At 36.3% G+C, this 17,668-nt stretch overlaps 1 long non-coding RNA gene across 1 annotated transcript in view; it reads left to right on the top strand.

The window, feature by feature from the left end:
• LOC120428024 (uncharacterized) overlaps positions 1-5,494 on the top strand; it is a 58,021-nt gene extending 52,527 nt beyond the window's left edge. Inside the window, exon 3 of the long non-coding RNA XR_005607023.2 lies at positions 5,398-5,494. This is a non-coding gene — a long non-coding RNA (uncharacterized LOC120428024). The remainder of the gene's footprint in view (positions 1-5,397) is intronic.
• The last annotated feature ends 12,174 nt before the right edge of the window (positions 5,495-17,668 follow it).

The raw sequence follows: 17,668 nt of genomic DNA, 5'->3' as shown, positions 1-17,668 counted from the left end.
CCAGTATCAAAAACCATAAAATTTGATACCCATATTGCCCCAACTCTTACGGTTCGGCAAATGTCCCCCCATCGGAACATCCGCGGGGCCTCCGGCCACTCCGGATTGTTGCAACTACTGCTGAAATGTCAAATTTCATGTCCAGTATCAAAATCCCTAAAGTTTGATACCCATATTGCCCCAACTCTTACGGTTCCGCAAATGTCCCCTTATCGAAACATCCCCGGGGCCTCCGGCCACTCCGGATTGTGGTCACTACTGCCGAAATGTCAAATTTCATGTCCGGTATCAAAAACCATAAAGTTTGATACCCATATTGCCCCAACTCTTACGGTCCGGCAAATGTCCCCCCATCGGAACATCCCCGGGGCCTCCGGCCACTCCAGATGGTGGCCACTACTGCCAAAATGTCAAATTTCATGTCCAGTATCAAAATCCCTAAAGTTTGATACCCATATTGCCCCAACTCTTACGGTCCAGCAAATGTCCCCCCATCGGAACATCCGCGGGGCCTCCGGCCACTCCGGATTGTGGCCACTACGGCCAAAATGTCAAATTTCATGTCCAGTATCAAAATCCCTAAAGTTTGATACCCATATTCCCCCAACTCTTACGGTCCGGCAAATGTCCCCCCATCGGAACATCCCCGGGGCCTCCGGCCACTCCAGGTGGTGGCCAGTTCCAATGATCGACTTCCGCGACTGGCATGTCTTAGCTGGTCCTTGCCTCCAAGCCATCTGCTCCCGGACCTCCAGGCAGTCTGCTACCGGGCCACCAGGCCATCTGCTTCTGATGTGTCCTCGTCGACGTCTAGCAATAGAATGAATTTTCGGGACCAACCGAGCCGAGTTTTGTTGGCTCGTCGACGATCCGAAAATTATGAGGTGGAGTGGGGGAGATTTTAGATACATCAATCTCACGTCTCTCGATTGACTGATTGGGAAACGTTCGTTCATCCAACAAGCGTGCACCAAAAAGAGGGGAAATTTGCCGAGAGGGGAATTCGTCACGTAACGTTTTCGCTTCGCGAAAATTTTGGATTGACACCACGTATAGAAACCTTAGGACAAAGTTCTTTGTCAAAAATTCAAATAGTATTTTTTTTTAATGTAAAATTGAATTCAAAATTGAGAAGAATTCTTCTAAAATGTCGATAAGGTGAACCGGTTTTAGCTATTTTGTCCAAATAATATGATTTCAGCCCTTTTGCGATATTAGATATTGAAGCCCTTTTAAATAAAAAAATGAGAAAATTTTACTTAAGTTTAACTTTTACAATTGGGTAGAACTTAAAACTTTAAAAAATCATGTTTGGAGATTTTTATTCTTTGCAAGGCCTTAATCAGCAATTAAAGCGAAGGTCGGATCAACAATGTAAAATAAAGCAAGTTGTAGAGAATTTTCTCAGATATTCAAATATATGGACTGAACAAAGAAAGACACTTTTAAAAAAAAAGGCAATTTTGTTGAATAATAATTTTACCTAAAAATGGTTCTAACTCAAATTATGACGTTTTGCATTTTTGATACTTTGCGAAAAAAAGGTGCAGGTGGTTATGTTACACATGACCAGTATGACAAAGAACTTTGCAAGATGATTGTTGAAATTTTCGATTAGAATGTCCGGTCCAAATTCCCCTCTTATAATAACCGTCCTATCGAACTTAAGGGACGGAAATTGCAGGTGGAGCTGAAATAGAAATCGAAGTGAAATCAATTTACTTTTCTTCACCACTCGAAAGTTACCAAGATGCGGGAATGTTTTTACAAGGCTGTTGCAAGCAATCGGCGGCAGTAAAGGAAATTTGAACAGCAGACATTAAAAATTACCCTTTGCAGGGCTCTTAATGATTACAAGATAGTTATTCTAAATTTCCAGAAACAGATTTTCACAGTGGCACAAAAAAATTTGCATCGCAGTAGTCTATTTATTACTTCCTGCCTAATAAGCAATATATTTTAACTGCTTAATTTCAGATAATGGCCAAATGTTACTTTTTATGTCCAGTATCAAAATCATAAAGTTTGATACCCATACTGCCCCAACTCTTACGGTCCGGCAAATGTCCCCCATCGGAACATCCCCGGGGCCTCCGGCCACTCCGGATTGTGGCCACTACTGCCGAAATGTCAAATTTCATGTCCAGTATCAAAAACCATAAAGTTTGATACCCATATTCCCCCAACTCTTACGGTTCGGCAAATGTCCCCCCATCGGAACATCCGCGGGGTCTCCGGCCACTCCGGATTGTGGCCACTACTGCCAAAATGTCAAATTTCATGTCTGGTATCAAAAACCATAAAGTTTGATACCCATATTGCCCCAACTCTTACGGTCCAGCAAATGTCCCCCCATCGGAACATCCCCGGGGCCTCCGGCCACTCCAGGTGGTGGCCACTACTGCCAAAATGTCAAATTTCATGTCTGGTATCAAAAACCATAAAGTTTGATACCCATATTCCCCCAACTCTTACGGTTCGGCAAATGTCCCCCCATCGGAACATCCGCGGGGTCTCCGGCCACTCCGGATTGTGGCCACTACTGCCAAAATGTCAAATTTCATGTCTGGTATCAAAAACCATAAAGTTTGATACCCATATTGCCCCAACTCTTACGGTCCAGCAAATGTCCCCCCATCGGAACATCCCCGGGGCCTCCGGCCACTCCAGGTGGTGGCCACTACTGCCAAAATGTCAAATTTCATGTCCAGTATCAAAATCCCTAAAGTTTGATACCCATATTGCCCCAACTCTTACGGTTCCGCAAATGTCCCCTTATCGAAACATCCCCGGGGCCTCCGGCCACTCCGGATTGTGGTCACTACTGCCGAAATGTCAAATTTCATGTCCGGTATCAAAAACCATAAAGTTTGATACCCATATTGCCCCAACTCTTACGGTCCGGCAAATGTCCCCCCATCGGAACATCCGCGGGGCCTCCGGCCACTCCGGATTGTGGCCGCTACTGCTGAAATGTCAAATTTCATGTTCAGTATCAAATACCATAAAGTTTGATACCCATATTGCCCCAACTCTTACGGTCCGGCAAATGTCCCCCCATCGGAACATCCCCGGGGCCTCCGGCCACTCCAGGTGGTGGCCACTACTACCAAAATGTCAAATTTCATGTCCAGTATCAAAATCCCTAAAGTTTGATACCCATATTGCCCCAACTCTTACGGTCCAGCAAATGTCCCCCCATCGGAACATCCGCGGGGCCTCCTGCCACTCCGGATTGTGGCCACTACTGCCGAAATGTCAAATTTCTTGTCCAGTATCAAAAACCATAAAATTTGATACCCATATTGCCCCAACTCTTACGGTTCGGCAAATGTCCCCCCATCGGAACATCCGCGGGGCCTCCGGCCACTCCGGATTGTTGCAACTACTGCTGAAATGTCAAATTTCATGTCCAGTATCAAAAACCATAAAGTTTGATACCCATATTGCCCCAACTCTTACGGTCCGGCAAATGTCCCCCATCGGAACATCCGCGGGGCCTCCGGCCACTCCGGATTGTGGCCGCTACTGCCGAAATGTCAAATTTCATGTTCAGTATCAAATACCATAAAGTTTGATACTCATATTGCCCCAACTCTTACGGTCCGGCAAATGTCCCCCCATCGGAACATCCCCGGGGCCTCCGGCCACTCCAGATGGTGGCCACTACTGCCAAAATGTCAAATTTCATGTCCAGTATCAAAATCCCTAAAGTTTGATACCCATATTGCCCCAACTCTTACGGTCCAGCAAATGTCCCCCCATCGGAACATCCGCGGGGCCTCCGGCCACTCCGGATTGTGGCCACTACGGCCAAAATGTCAAATTTCATGTCCAGTATCAAAATCCCTAAAGTTTGATACCCATATTCCCCCAACTCTTACGGTCCGGCAAATGTCCCCCCATCGGAACATCCCCGGGGCCTCCGGCCACTCCGGATTGTGGCCGCTACTGCCGAAATGTCAAATTTCATGTTCAGTATCAAATACCATAAAGTTTAATACCCATATTGCCCCAACTCTTACGGTCCAGCAAATGTCCCCTTATCGGAACATCCCCGGGGCCTCCGGCCACTCCAGGTGGTGGCCACTACTGCCAAAATGTCAAATTTCATGTCCAGTATCAAAATCCCTAAAGTTTGATACCCATATTGCCCCAACTCTTACGGTCCAGCAAATGTCCCCCCATCGGAACATCCGCGGGGCCTCCGGCCACTCCGGATTGTGGCCACTACGGCCAAAATGCCAAATTTCATGTCCAGTATCAAAATCCCTAAAGTTTGATACCCATATTCCCCCAACTCTTACGGTCCGGCAAATGTCCCCCCATCGGAACATCCGCGGGGCCTCCGGCCACTCCAGGTGGTGGCCAGTTCCAATGATCGACTTCCGCGACTGGCATGTCTTAGCTGGTCCTTGCCTCCAAGCCATCTGCTCCCGGACCTCCAGGCAGTCTGCTACCGGGCCACCAGGCCATCTGCTTCTGATGTGTCCTCGTCGACGTCTAGCAATAGAATGAATTTTCGGGACCAACCGAGCCGAGTTTTGTTGGCTCGTCGACGATCCGAAAATTATGAGGTGGAGTGGGGGAGATTTTAGATACATCAATCTCACGTCTCTCGATTGACTGATTGGGAAACGTTCGTTCATCCAACAAGCGTGCACCAAAAAGAGGGGAAATTTGCCGAGAGGGGAATTCGTCACGTAACGTTTTCGCTTCGCGAAAATTTTGGATTGACACCACGTATAGAAACCTTAGGACAAAGTTCTTTGTCAAAACTATTTTAAAAAACTGGGTAGTTTTTGTGTTTAAGGATGTTACTGTTTTTTTTTAGAATAGTACTAATCATAACCTCAAACTTTGCCAAAGACACCAAATCGATCAGAATATCCCTTTTCAGGACACAGTTTTTCAAATGTTTTCATAGCACTTTTCTATGACTAAAACTAACTTTTCTATGAACAAAAATTTTCCATAGTAACTTTTTAATAGGGCAAAACCTTAATTGTAAACAAGCAGCCTATCGTATCAGACTGTTTGTTTACAATCAAGGTTTCGCCCTATTGAAAAGTTACTACGGATGTGGCTTACATGAAGAAATTAATCATGCAAAATGGGATCGATGGTCAAAGTTTCATAAAAAATAAAATATATCAAATCAGATCAAAATATAAAATTGTTAGAATTTTTAAACTTTATAAAAAATATGAAATCGCCATTCAATAATAAAAAAAAACAAATCCCTCGAGATTCCACTTTTTAATCAATTTTGAATTTTAAAAAAGCATTGGCAATAGAAGTCCTTGATAATTTTTGTTTGTTGATTTGCATTTAACGAATCAAAATTTACCAATAGAATTTTAGCTAATATTTTCTTTTTCTTTTTTTTAATTGCAGAGGTACGTGCCCAATTTCAACTGAATCGAGATAGAGAAGGTAATTGTATACAATCTGAGTTCTTTTCTAGATCCGTGACTTGTTCCCAATTTCACCCTTATTTTGACCCTTTTAGTTACATTCTGAGTAATCTACTCTACTTTGGCCTCACTCACTACAAGAATCTCTTTACTTCTAACAAGCAGTTCTGCTGCGGTTGACGTTAATTTCCAACGCGATAAACTTTTTAATTACGTTCGCTGAAATTTTCCTCCAGGGCCCTCAAATTGCCTTTGATAAGATCAGCCATCGCATCAAGGTTTCTGCAACTGATTCTGCACAGTTGAAAATAAATATGAATTTAGAGTAATAGAATGGTACAATTTCGTAGTCGTGATTTTACGCAGATTTTTACTAGAAATTTACAATTCTTTGAATTTATGCAAACAAACGTTTCTAATCTTTCGCAATTGATTTATTTACGCAAAAAAAATGATCATTAAATTTGTGATGTGCGGAAATGCAAAACCCTTTCAAAGTGCTCAGCGAACAAAATACGCAAACACGGCTTAGTCGATGATCCCAAGGAGAAACTTTAAGTGAACCCATCATCAAGTTTACTGTCCAGCACACTCTTCTACCGGCACCAGCACCACCACCACTACATCAAACCCCCAGAGGAAGTGTGTCAGCTAACGGGGCCCCAAGAATTATCCATGCACGAGAAGTTTGCAAACAGCGAGAAGAGGCAAGTGAGAGAGAGAAGAATCAACAAGAGGGAGCGAGAGAGGGAGAGTCGCACTTCTCGCAGCATCCGCGCAGCAAAAAAAGGGTTTCAGTGAGATGGTCGCGGAAGAAGGGTAGTTGGGTTTGGTGTGAGTGTGGTAATTCGGAGATTGACCATTTTTTCTTCGTCTCAGCGCAGTATTCTTTTGGAGCGTGTCCGATGCGGGCAGGGGTGCTCGAATGAGTGAAATGATTTTGTTGTCATCGCTTATTAAAGGAAATTAGATTTTTTTTTTTAAATGAACTTTGTATCGAACATCTTTATTTTACAATTTATTCTTTAATAAATACCTTCATAACGAAAACGAAAATTGAAAATTATATTGACTTGATTTACCCAAACATCTAGGTTTTCTATAAAACCCACGTTTGTTAATACCTACGTTAAAATGTTGTTATGGTTTCGTTTTAGCAACCTGCCAAAAAGGCAAAAAATGTAAGGATGAAGACTTTCTTCAATTTTTGTTCCCGTGGATCAAATATGCTTTTTTTTTTCAGGTATTTTAAAACGCAGGTTTTATAGTAAAATCAGATGTTTGGGTATCAAAAAATTGGAAATGTCATGCCAAAAAAACTTTGAATCCTTTTTATGTTTCATCGCCGAAAAATGTCAATCGAAACAAAGAAAGCAAAAATATCTGGCTATCAAAAATAAAAAAAAATGTGTATAATGCCCAAGGGGTGTTTTTTAAATTCATATTTATTCAGATTTTCTTTTCCATGTACATTCATTCAGTTAAAATTTTATTGAGTGTCCAATCACAATCGATGACTCTTCACCTCAATGCTCAAGGGGTGTAAATACTTTTTTTACATACTGTACATTTTTCCAACGAGGTTCACCAAGTACCAAAAATAGTGCTGAAGAGTACTACAACTTTTCAGCATTGTTTTTTGGTAAGGAAAAGTTGCCAGTTTCACAACGGAATCGCAAAAAATGCTTTTTCTGTATTCAAATAGTTTCTTATAACTGCACATAATCCAAGATTTTTATTATCCTTTTAAAACATACTTTTGAGTGTCATCCAAAAAGCATCCGATTTTAAAATGCAAAAAAGATTTTGAAGGTTTGAACATTAAAAGGTTAAACCCCACCAAAACAGAAAAAATATTCAACCCAAAGCACATTTTTAAACGCTTATAAAAAAATTCGGAAATTAAAAAAAAAACGCAATATTTCTTGAATTGAGCAGCTTTAACTTAAAATAATTTTACAGTGATTCCTCGTCAAACCAGCAAAGTTCAGATCAAAAATGCACCGATGTGGCTCAAATTTGGGATGGAAGTTTTTTGGCCAAAATAAAACTATCTGTATTTTTTTGGCGATCAGGGTGGTCCGATACAAAAAAAAAAATGATACACGGTAAATTTTTTTTGGTGATTTTTAATTTCCCTTTTTGTCACTAAAACTTGACCACTATTTCTATTTTTTTTTTGTATTTTTTGATATGTTTTAGAGCACATCAAATGCCAACACTTCAGAAATGTCCAGAATGGGCAAAACATCTTTGACCGAGTTATGATTTTTTGAATCAGTACATTTTTTTTTCAAAAAATCGAAATATTGGTCGCAACAATTTTCATCTTCATTTTTTATGTAAAATTGAATTTGGCATCAAAAAGTACTTTAGTGAAATTTTTATAAAATTCATCGTTTTCAAGTAATAGCTATTTTTATGTAACTTTTTTCAAAATAGTCGCAGTTATTGATTTTTCAAAAGTAGTGCCCGCGTTTGCCAACTTTTGAAAAAAGTATTTTTGGAAAGCTGAGAAAATTCTCTATATTATGCTTATTCGGACTTTGTTTATACGACCCTTAGTTGCTGAGATATCGCCATGCAAAGGGTTAAAAACAAGAAAATTGATGTTTTCTAAGTCTCACCCAAACAATCCACCATTTTCTAATGTCGATATCTCAGCAACTAATGGTCCGATTTACAATGTCAAAATTAAAACATTCGTGAAATTTTCCGATCTTTTCGAAAAAAATATTTTCCAAAAATATAAATTAAGACTAACATATCAAAAGGGCGTAATATTGAATTTTGAAAATATTGACATCACCTTTAAATTTACGTTTTAGACTTAAAAAAAAGTCAAATAAGTGGCGTGTATTTTTGTTTCAGTGTATTTTTTTCAGAAAGCTCGTCCAATTTCCTACAAGTATGTCTTTGGCCACTTTGTGATACGACGCAACGGCTTCGAGATTCAGTATTTTTCAAATTGCAAAATACAAAAATATTTAAGCACCTTACACCCTTCTCAAATGTTGTTTTCGAGTACTATTGGCTCCATATACACAAAAATGGCTTATATAGGTCTAGGATAACATGTCTACAAAGTTTCATTGAAATCGGAGAGGGTCCTGAGTTGAGCTGGAATTGCTCACGTTGATTTTCCAAATTTTAAGATTTTGTAATTCTTTCGGTCATTATGTAGATGCTTGGTCTTGTCAAGTTTTCAACCCAAAGAAAGTTAGAACCACTGACCCTTCGATGTTCTTTGAAAGTTCCTTTGAAAGCATACCAAACAACCACTGGCTAAACCGGCTAATGATGGCGCTGGTGGTGTGGGTTTGAGGGCACAAGTCGGATGACTTGTTTTGTTTATCTCTCACTTCCAGCACCAGCAGTTGCTGCTGCAGAAGACGGTCTGGGGCGCAAGTGGTGTTGCTTGTTGCCTTCTAGGCCCCTAGCTGTTGCGTAACTTGAAGCTTCTTCACGGTGGGATGCTAGGTTGGCTAATGGCAATGGCAAAAGTCCGTTCGGAAGAAGTTTAAAACTGGAATGTGCAATTTTCTTCGGTCGTTCTGGTGTACACAGCAAAAAAAGTTTGAAATTATTTTTTTTGTTAAATAATTTGAGCGACATAATTTTTATAAAACAATCAACATGAAACTTATTTTTTTAAATCAAAATATTCGTGAATAAGTTTTTACGACAAATTTTCCATTATTGTTCGACCCTATTTGGTCTGCATTTATCGCCAGCCTGTCAGCTAGTTAGTTCGTCTGTCATCGGAAGGGGCTGCTGCAATGGTGGACGCCGGGAAAATGAGTTCCCTTGGCGGAGTATTTCTTGGGCTGGCTCGGCCCACACAAGTCAAGCGGATTATTGTGTGCTGCCTTTTGTTTGAGTGTCCGGTCAGAGTCGGGGACTCGGGGACAGGCTTGTCTTCATTGAGCGTTTGACCAGTTGACCGCGAAAAATGGAAAGAATTGACTTCTGCTGATGAGTGACATCGGGTTGTTTTTGAACTGTTCTTAAGGCTGGGTTCAATTGGAGTGGATTATGTACTGATGACACATGATTCAAGTAACTTACTTTGACTGAAAACTTTTTTTTATATATTTTTTTTATTTCTTTTTCTTTAAAGACATTTTATTGTTGTATTTTTTTGTTATTTATATTTCAGTATTTTTATATTCACTTAACTTGTTTTCTATTTTTTAGAACTCTTTCTACTCTTCTACCAATTTGTTGATTTTTTGTTTCAATATTTTGCAGATAATTATAGTTTTTTGATTCTCTTTTTTTATGTTAAAATAATCATTGTATTTCTTTGAATTGTATATTCAATCCAATCGATGAATCTCTGCATACTTGATCAAAATTGCTGGCCAAATAGTCTATCTTTGGAACTATTGAAAACATCAATGTTTGGTAGTTTCACATTCAAGAATTCAAAACAATTAAAATGCTTATAACTTTTTTTTTGTTGATAGTTAGGTGATGACTTCCATCATTGTCATGATTTTTTTTCAACGATATGAATTATTCATCACTTGTTTAAATTCCTTCGAAAAGTGGTTAAGTGTAAATCTTTTCTTAACCTAAATTTGATATATCTATTCAAATTCAGAATCTTACATCAACCTTAAGTTTCGTGGAGAAAAATTCTAAGCATTTTCTTAATTGCTTTCTATGATGCAAATTAGGAAAAAAAAAACATTCGTTTTGTAACATTTTCAACCACAAGGTATTTTTCAAATATTTAATATTTTTAATTATTTATTATTAATTGTCCACAAACATTTATTACATTTTTTGAAGTTTATTTATAAATTGTCCAAAAACATTTATAACAAGAGTTGTACTCTACGTTTTCGCAAAAAAACTTTTCTTTGTATATTTTTGATTGAAGGAAAATTTTTTTTTATTTATTTAGGCTGGTACAAATTTTATTTAAAGTTTTTGTCCCCCCCCCCCTTCAAAGTTGGCCCGAAAAATCAGGGGGCAAAAAAAAATATTTTTTTTCAAAAAACTTCAATATTTTTATGAAAATTTAAGTGCAATTAGTTAAAATCAATTTAAAATGAATTCCCCTGCGTTTAGAATCATTTTTAGCATGTTTGGGTTGATTTAAAAATCTTTTGAATTTTTGAAAATTTTCGATGTCTACTATCACTAAAGTTTTTTTTTTGCTATTTTTTTTGTTTTCGACAAATTTTACATTTTTTGAAAACTTTTATTGCAAAATACATTTTAAAACACTTTTTCCATGCAAATGTTGAAACTATGGCATGTTATTTTAATATTTATATTTTTTTATTTTTTGCCCCCCCCCCCCCCTCGACTCCGGCCAGAGCCGAGGGACAAAAACTTTTAAAAATATTTGCATCGGCCTTATGTCAAAAAAGCAATTTTGCATCATTAGTTTTTCCATACAATTTAACGGGCTGGTCATACAAAAAAGACATGTAAACAATAGAAAATCTTTATCTAAGGGACTTTCTGATGGATTATGCGTCTTCGGCAAAGTCGTTGGTGCACGGAGAAAATAAATTCCTCATTTTTTATTTGACTTTTTATCAATAAAAGTTGAATTTCCAAAATTTGTATTTTTGATTATCAACTTTTGTTTTGTGTTGAGGACTAATTTGAAGGTGTAAAAAAACAATCAAAAAAAGGGTTTTGGTGTCAAAACAAAAATACTGGCATGCAAAATCTTTAAAATTTCAACTCCATTTTGAAACAAGATTTTTCCTGTCATTATAGTTGACGAGAATACAAAACATTCTTTTTCATACAAGGTTTGAAAAATTCTACTTATCAGCACTCCCATGGATGCAATAAAGTTGCACTTTTAAGCACTTGTTTTGAAAGTAAACCTCGTTGGATAAATGTACGTCTCGTGGTATAAAAAACAACAAGTTGCAATAAAAGATAGTTTTGAGCACGAGTCGTACATTTACAAAGAGGTTGGATAAATACGACGTTGGGTTAAAAAAACACAAATTTGGCAACGAGTTGAATACGATTTTTTTTTGCATTTCTGAAAAACCCGCTTTAAATTGAATTTCAAGTCTTATGCCCAATGCCCACGTGTTTAGCCAATTCACCGTTAAATTCAAAATAATATTGATAAGTATCTCATTGCTGAAAAGTTCAACTATATATACCACAACTATATCCATTTGAGTGTTAAACAATTTCAGCCCTTGTATTGAAAAGAATTACTTTTCGCTTCTGTTAATTTTGGCACCCATTTCCGTTCTAAAAAGTTATACACTCCAAACTCGATATTCGAATCCTCGATTATCCGAAGTTTTTATCATCCGAAGGTTTGTATAGGACTGTAGATAATCGAATCATGGAAAACAATTTTTATTCGTATTTTTTATTTTCTTACTTTAAATATTGATGTCTGTGGCCCAAATAATTAAAATTTTAATGGTTGATTGCCATTTTGGCCGCCATCTTGGATTCAAAAAATCTTTATCATTTTTGAGTAGTTTTGGGGCCATACTTAAACTCGAAAATCAAAAATAAGACAATGAAAAAAATAAAATGTTTTTCGTAATTCGATTATTCGAAGATTAGGTTATCCGTAGTGAAATTTGTCCAAGGTCGTCTTTTTCGTTTCTGTTATTTTTGGTACACAGCAAAAAATCCGATGGTAAAATCGCATGCAAAAGCATGCACATCACCTTCGTCAAAATAAACACTTAATATTACACACTGCATGTACAATTTTTGCAAACACAAAAAAAAGTTGCAACCAACGGGATTCAAACCCAGCACCAATAGTAAGGACTGGCGCCTAAGCCCACTCGGCCATCAGGCCGGTGAAATACTGCAAGGATAATCGCATATATGAGCTTGACATTTCGGTCAAGTAGGTTTCCCATACTGATGGGCTACATATTTCAGGGTGTAATATTACACAGAATTGCATAAAATAATGCAATATTTATTTTACACCCAGGCCTTTTACACGCAGCTGGATTACTACTTTTTTAGCTGTGTAGAGAAAAGTAGGTAGTATCTTCGTTCGAGAATGACAGGAAAAGTAAGCAGCATTTACAATGCTTCCCCGCAAAAATACTTTATGAAAATCTTAGAAATTACCCTACAATGTTCATTCTTTTTTGCTTTGTAGTTCAATTATCTGAGATACAGCCAGTTAAACTAAAATGGTATGTTAATAGTAGTTTATGCAACAAGTTGCAAAAAGAGGATTTTTTCAGCACGAGTCGTACGAGGTTCACCGAGTTGGATAAATACGAAGAGTGCTGAAAAAATCAAGTTTTGCAACGAGTTCCATACAACAATTTTTGCAATTACAAAAAACACACACTGAGTGAAATTTTATGTCAAATTTTCATGTATTTTGTCAATAAATCGTTTAAATCAAAAAAATGTTGAAAAGTGTTACTTTTCGAAACAAGTGCTGAAAAGTTCAACTTTTCAGCATTTATTTTGAAAAGTGTTGCTATTCGATTCTGTTATTTTTGGTACAAAAAAGTAGGCTATTTCGTCGTTCAAGAATGACAGGAAAAGTAAGTAGTTTCACGACGTAATTGCAAAAATGTGTTTTTTCTCAGTGCTGTTCTAATTGGCTCTAATTTTTCAACTCGTGAAATATAATGGTTCATTTTTCATTTTTCATTTTCATGTTTTAAAATGAAACTGAAGTGAAATTTTCTGCTCTTTTCAATAACATTAAATTTTGTATCAAGAGTATCTTTATCAAAAGACTAAAACACTTTTTTTGGACATTTTTTCTGTGGATGCTTTTACTTCATGAAGTGTTTTTAAATAGCAAAAAACTTATATTTTCTGAAAAAAAAACTTAAAAATGCTCTCAACTTGGAACGGCGCACTTTGCAAAAAAATCCAAAGTCTTGAAATTTTGATCAAAAATATGTTTGATAATTTCCAAAAATCTTTTTGTATCTTCGATACCAGATTTTACGTACAATTAATTAAAAATAAACCATGTTTACTGCCACTCCAAATCTCCTTTTAGCATACCATGCAACTCCACGTGGAATGTGTCCGGTGCGAACCCAAATAAAACAACTCTCCAAACTTATTTATACTTCATTACCCCTCGAGAGGCCATCGGGACATAAAAGGATCGCACAGCACGGTCGGTCCCTTACTCCCAGTGTGACATCCTGCCCCTTCCCATCACTGATGGGCAAGTTGTTTATGGTGTCCTGTGAACCTTTTTTTTCCCCGATGTGGCTTCCTCACCCAGTGTGTGCAAATATCCGACACGAATACCGACTTCCGGCCCGAAAAAAGGATATCAATCTAAATATAAAAAGGCCCTCGGGAGAGGATAAACCAATAAACCGATGGAACATTCCGAAGGATTTTCGCCTCCCATTTTCGATCGATTTTAATTTAATTGAAGTCTTTAGCAATAAACAAATCAAGTGATTTGGAAAGGGATATTCGAAGAGGGTGGGCCGGAAATTGGTTTTATTACACCTTTCAGATTATTTGCTTTTATGGAATACAATGTACTAAATTAAAGTATATTAATTAAATGCTGTCCTTAAAATAGTAACATAAAATTGACAAAACTATTTTTTTATGGAATGGTGAGTAACGAGTTTACTGATAAAAATTTATGACATGACAAAATAATTAAAAATCTAGCAAAAATCCACCCAAACAACTCTCCTTGAAATCATCTGATTCCACTGTCACCACTCTAAATTAACTTGTTCTGACTGGTTTCACCGGTGCAACAAGCTTATACGATAAAGTTGGCTCCTTAAGCATAAAAAGCACCATTAAAAGAAGGAAACGAACTTCACCCCGAGAAAAGGCGAAAAACACACACACACATTTCGCGCGTGAAAGGAAAAGCCGATTCTTCAAGGTCGTCTCCGCGGCGAGACGGGCCGGGACCACTTTTTTGTTGTTGTTGTTGTTGTTCTTGTTGAGCGAGCTCCCGCACTATTGCGAGGCCGACCGGTTTCTGGCCCGATAAAAGTGATAAAAATATACCGCCGAATGAAAGCCCCGGCAAAAAGACATCTTGTTTTGGCCGCCAAATTGATTACTAATGACCGCGGTAATGGGGGAGAGACCGGTTTGGCATTGCGAATTTACATGGAAACTGTCTAGAAAAAATCTATATTTGAATACTGATTATGCAAAAGCAGCGTGGAGTTGTAAGAACATAGAATGAAAATATACTGAGTCATTATGTTTTGAAATTTAAATTTGATTTGTTCAAATTCAGAAATGGATTCCAAATGATGTAATGGGAATGAGGTAGGTCAAAGTCCAATAATTTGTTCTTTCGTTTTTGATAGGTTGAAAAGCAAGACTTAAAAAATGCAGGTAACCTGATAATGGGATTGTTTTGTTTTGAAAGATCCCGTAAGTTTAACAAGTTTAGGAACAAATTTTCTTATCTTTTCAGTTTAAATTATATCGAAATGCAAAAATTAGGATAAAAAAATCAATATAACATTTAATAAGTGTCCAAAATATGTGTTTAAGCTAGAGGTGGGAAAAAAAAAGAGCGAGCCGCTCAAAGAGCCGATTCACTGAAAAGAGCGAATGAACCGTGGCTCACAAAAAAAGAACCGCAGTAAACTTTAGTCTTTTGGAAGAACCGGCCCAACATGGCATGATTTTTGTTATAAATATAATTTATTGAATTTCCAAAAAAATGTAGTATTAAATTTGTTTTTGAGAATTGAAAATGCAGTCTCAAATATTTCAATGCCTATAAAAAACTAAAAACAAAGATTTTTTTAAGCATTATGAAAATATTTTTCACCTTACAACTGATTATAAATTAAAGTACTACTGGAAAACAAATTTGAGCATTTCAAATTGCATAATATTATCAAAAATCTTCTGAATAGTTTAGAGATTAAAAAAAAAAACCTTCTGTCCAAATCAACTTTAGCGTTTATAGACTTTATCATTTAAATCAGAATGTAGAAAAGAGTTCACAGAATGTTTTCTCCAAATAAAATATCAGCATTAGTTCAATTCTTGCAGAAATAAACGCAATTTTAAAATTAATAGCAATTTTTCCAATCCTAGATTTAAGTTTGGATGCCATTCAATTACTCGAATGTTTAGGTTCGAGTAGAAATCTTGACATAGAGACCGCCAAGACCTATGGTTTTCAAGGACATCTTCTCGTTTTCAGTTTAATTTTTTTATCAAATAATTTGTAAAAGTCCAGTGTGAAATAACTTTTAAAATCACACGATTCTTAAAAAAAACATTTTCATCAAAATTTTGAAAAAGAGCGAAAGAGCCGTTCAAAAGAGCGGCTCTTTTTAATGAGCGAACGAAAATGAGCGGCTCCTAAAAAAGAGCGGTTTTGCCCACCTCTAGTTTAAGCCCACTTTAAAAGTTAGGAATGCATTTAAAATTAATTTTATTGTAAAGAGCAATCAAATACCACATTAATTTCGTTCGATACTTAGAATTGCACCAATTATTTTCTGAAGTTGGTTAAAGAATGGGAGCTGATTAAATGACATTGAGGAAATCTCATTTTCATAAAAAATAACTTGTCTAAGCTGTCTAATTTACAGGGTCTAGAAAAGCAAATTTTATGAAAATTCCTTAGATTTACGAACAATTTTCTTGCTTTATTGATAAATTTTAAATTGAAAAATTGAATATTTTTCAAAAGGAAAAAAAACATTTGATAGGTGAAAAAAATTAAAACGGTGCAACTAATAAAAAGGACCATTCATTAGGATGTAACATGGTTGTTAAGAAAAAATAAGTTATCCAAATTAATTGAATGCAACAATTTTTCTAGTCCTTTTGAGTCCTAAAATACTCACCAAAGTTCGGGAACGATTACGCAAAGCGATTTATTAAATTTTGTATTGATTTTTTTTTAAGATTTCGATATGAAAAATCCACGTTTCACGCTATAATAAAACTCATATTCGATTGCTCTGGACTGTGCTATAGAACTTTCCCGGATAGAGTATGATGCTAACTTGCTCCTATTTTTTAAAGGATGAAAAACGAGTTTGTTATCGCACCCTTATGGCCATATTGTTTTGGCTTAGGTACCCCCAATCTATTGCAAACCCGGGTTTCTTTCGTTCGTTCGTTCGGTTCGTACGGGATTTTTTTCTGATTAAAAATTAAATTAAAAACTCGATTTTTTCGTATAACTTTTTTATTATCGTAAAATCATTATCATAATCTACAAATTTGATCAAGGCATCAAATCGATAAAAAAATCACTCTTTAAGATAGAGATTTGTATATATTTAAATACCGATTTAGCAAGAGTGTTTTTCCATCAAAAAACATTTTCAAATAGAAAAAAAAATAAACATTTTCCCAAAAATTTGAACCTTAACGGTACACATCAACCAGAGCTTTTGCACCAAGATTTTTGTTAAAGACTTTTTAATATCTTCAAATCCAATTGCTTTCAAAGTTATTTAAGTTTTGGTATAAGAAGACAAAAACTTCCTTGGTTGCTGTGCACCCATACATATGCCTTTAACCTGAAAACGGTGCACTTGATCAAAACAAATTGTAACGCCATTTTCGATGCAAGCTTGATTTTGTAATAAAAAAAAAACAATTATCTACACAAAAATGTAAACTTTGTTGATAAATTTTTCACCATTTTAAAGTTTATTCTCCTTAAAAATAGGAATAGTTAAAAACATAAATAATTGGTCAAAAATAAATGTTTTCGAGCCATTTTCAAATGTTAGGCTTGTTAGAAAGTTTTAAAAATATTATTATTCAGTTTTCACAAAACATTAATTTGACATTGACAATCAGACGTATATTTGCTAAGCAACAATTGGTTCAATTTCCAATTTCTTTGAAGCAATTTTATAAAAAAATGTCTGATCTTTTCGGAAAAAAAATCAGAGATGTTCAAGCTTTGTCAGGAATCATTCATAAATCACGTGGACACTTTTTTTTGGAAATACCAACCCCCAACTGTTGTCGTTTAAAAAAAGCTTTTTTTTTGTATGGAGCGTGAACAATCGCAAACCCCTGTCCCACCTAAGGCGTCCACGTGGTTTATGGATGGCCCCTAATGATTTTTACATGTTAAAAATGTCACGTTATCAACAACAAATAAAAAAACTGGATTTAACTCTAAAACCTATTCAAAATTTATTTAATTAGATGGAAATTTGATTTGACATCTATTTTTCGGATAATTAACGTTGCCGAATGAATTTGATCAACTAGTGTCATAATTCAATAGCACAGTGTGAAAATCTATATTCTTTTATAATTTT

This window comes from Culex pipiens, chromosome 2, assembly GCF_016801865.2.
Source record: "Culex pipiens pallens isolate TS chromosome 2, TS_CPP_V2, whole genome shotgun sequence".
Classification (NCBI taxonomy): domain Eukaryota; kingdom Metazoa; phylum Arthropoda; class Insecta; order Diptera; family Culicidae; genus Culex; species Culex pipiens.
This window is presented reverse-complemented; position numbering and strand designations above follow the sequence as displayed.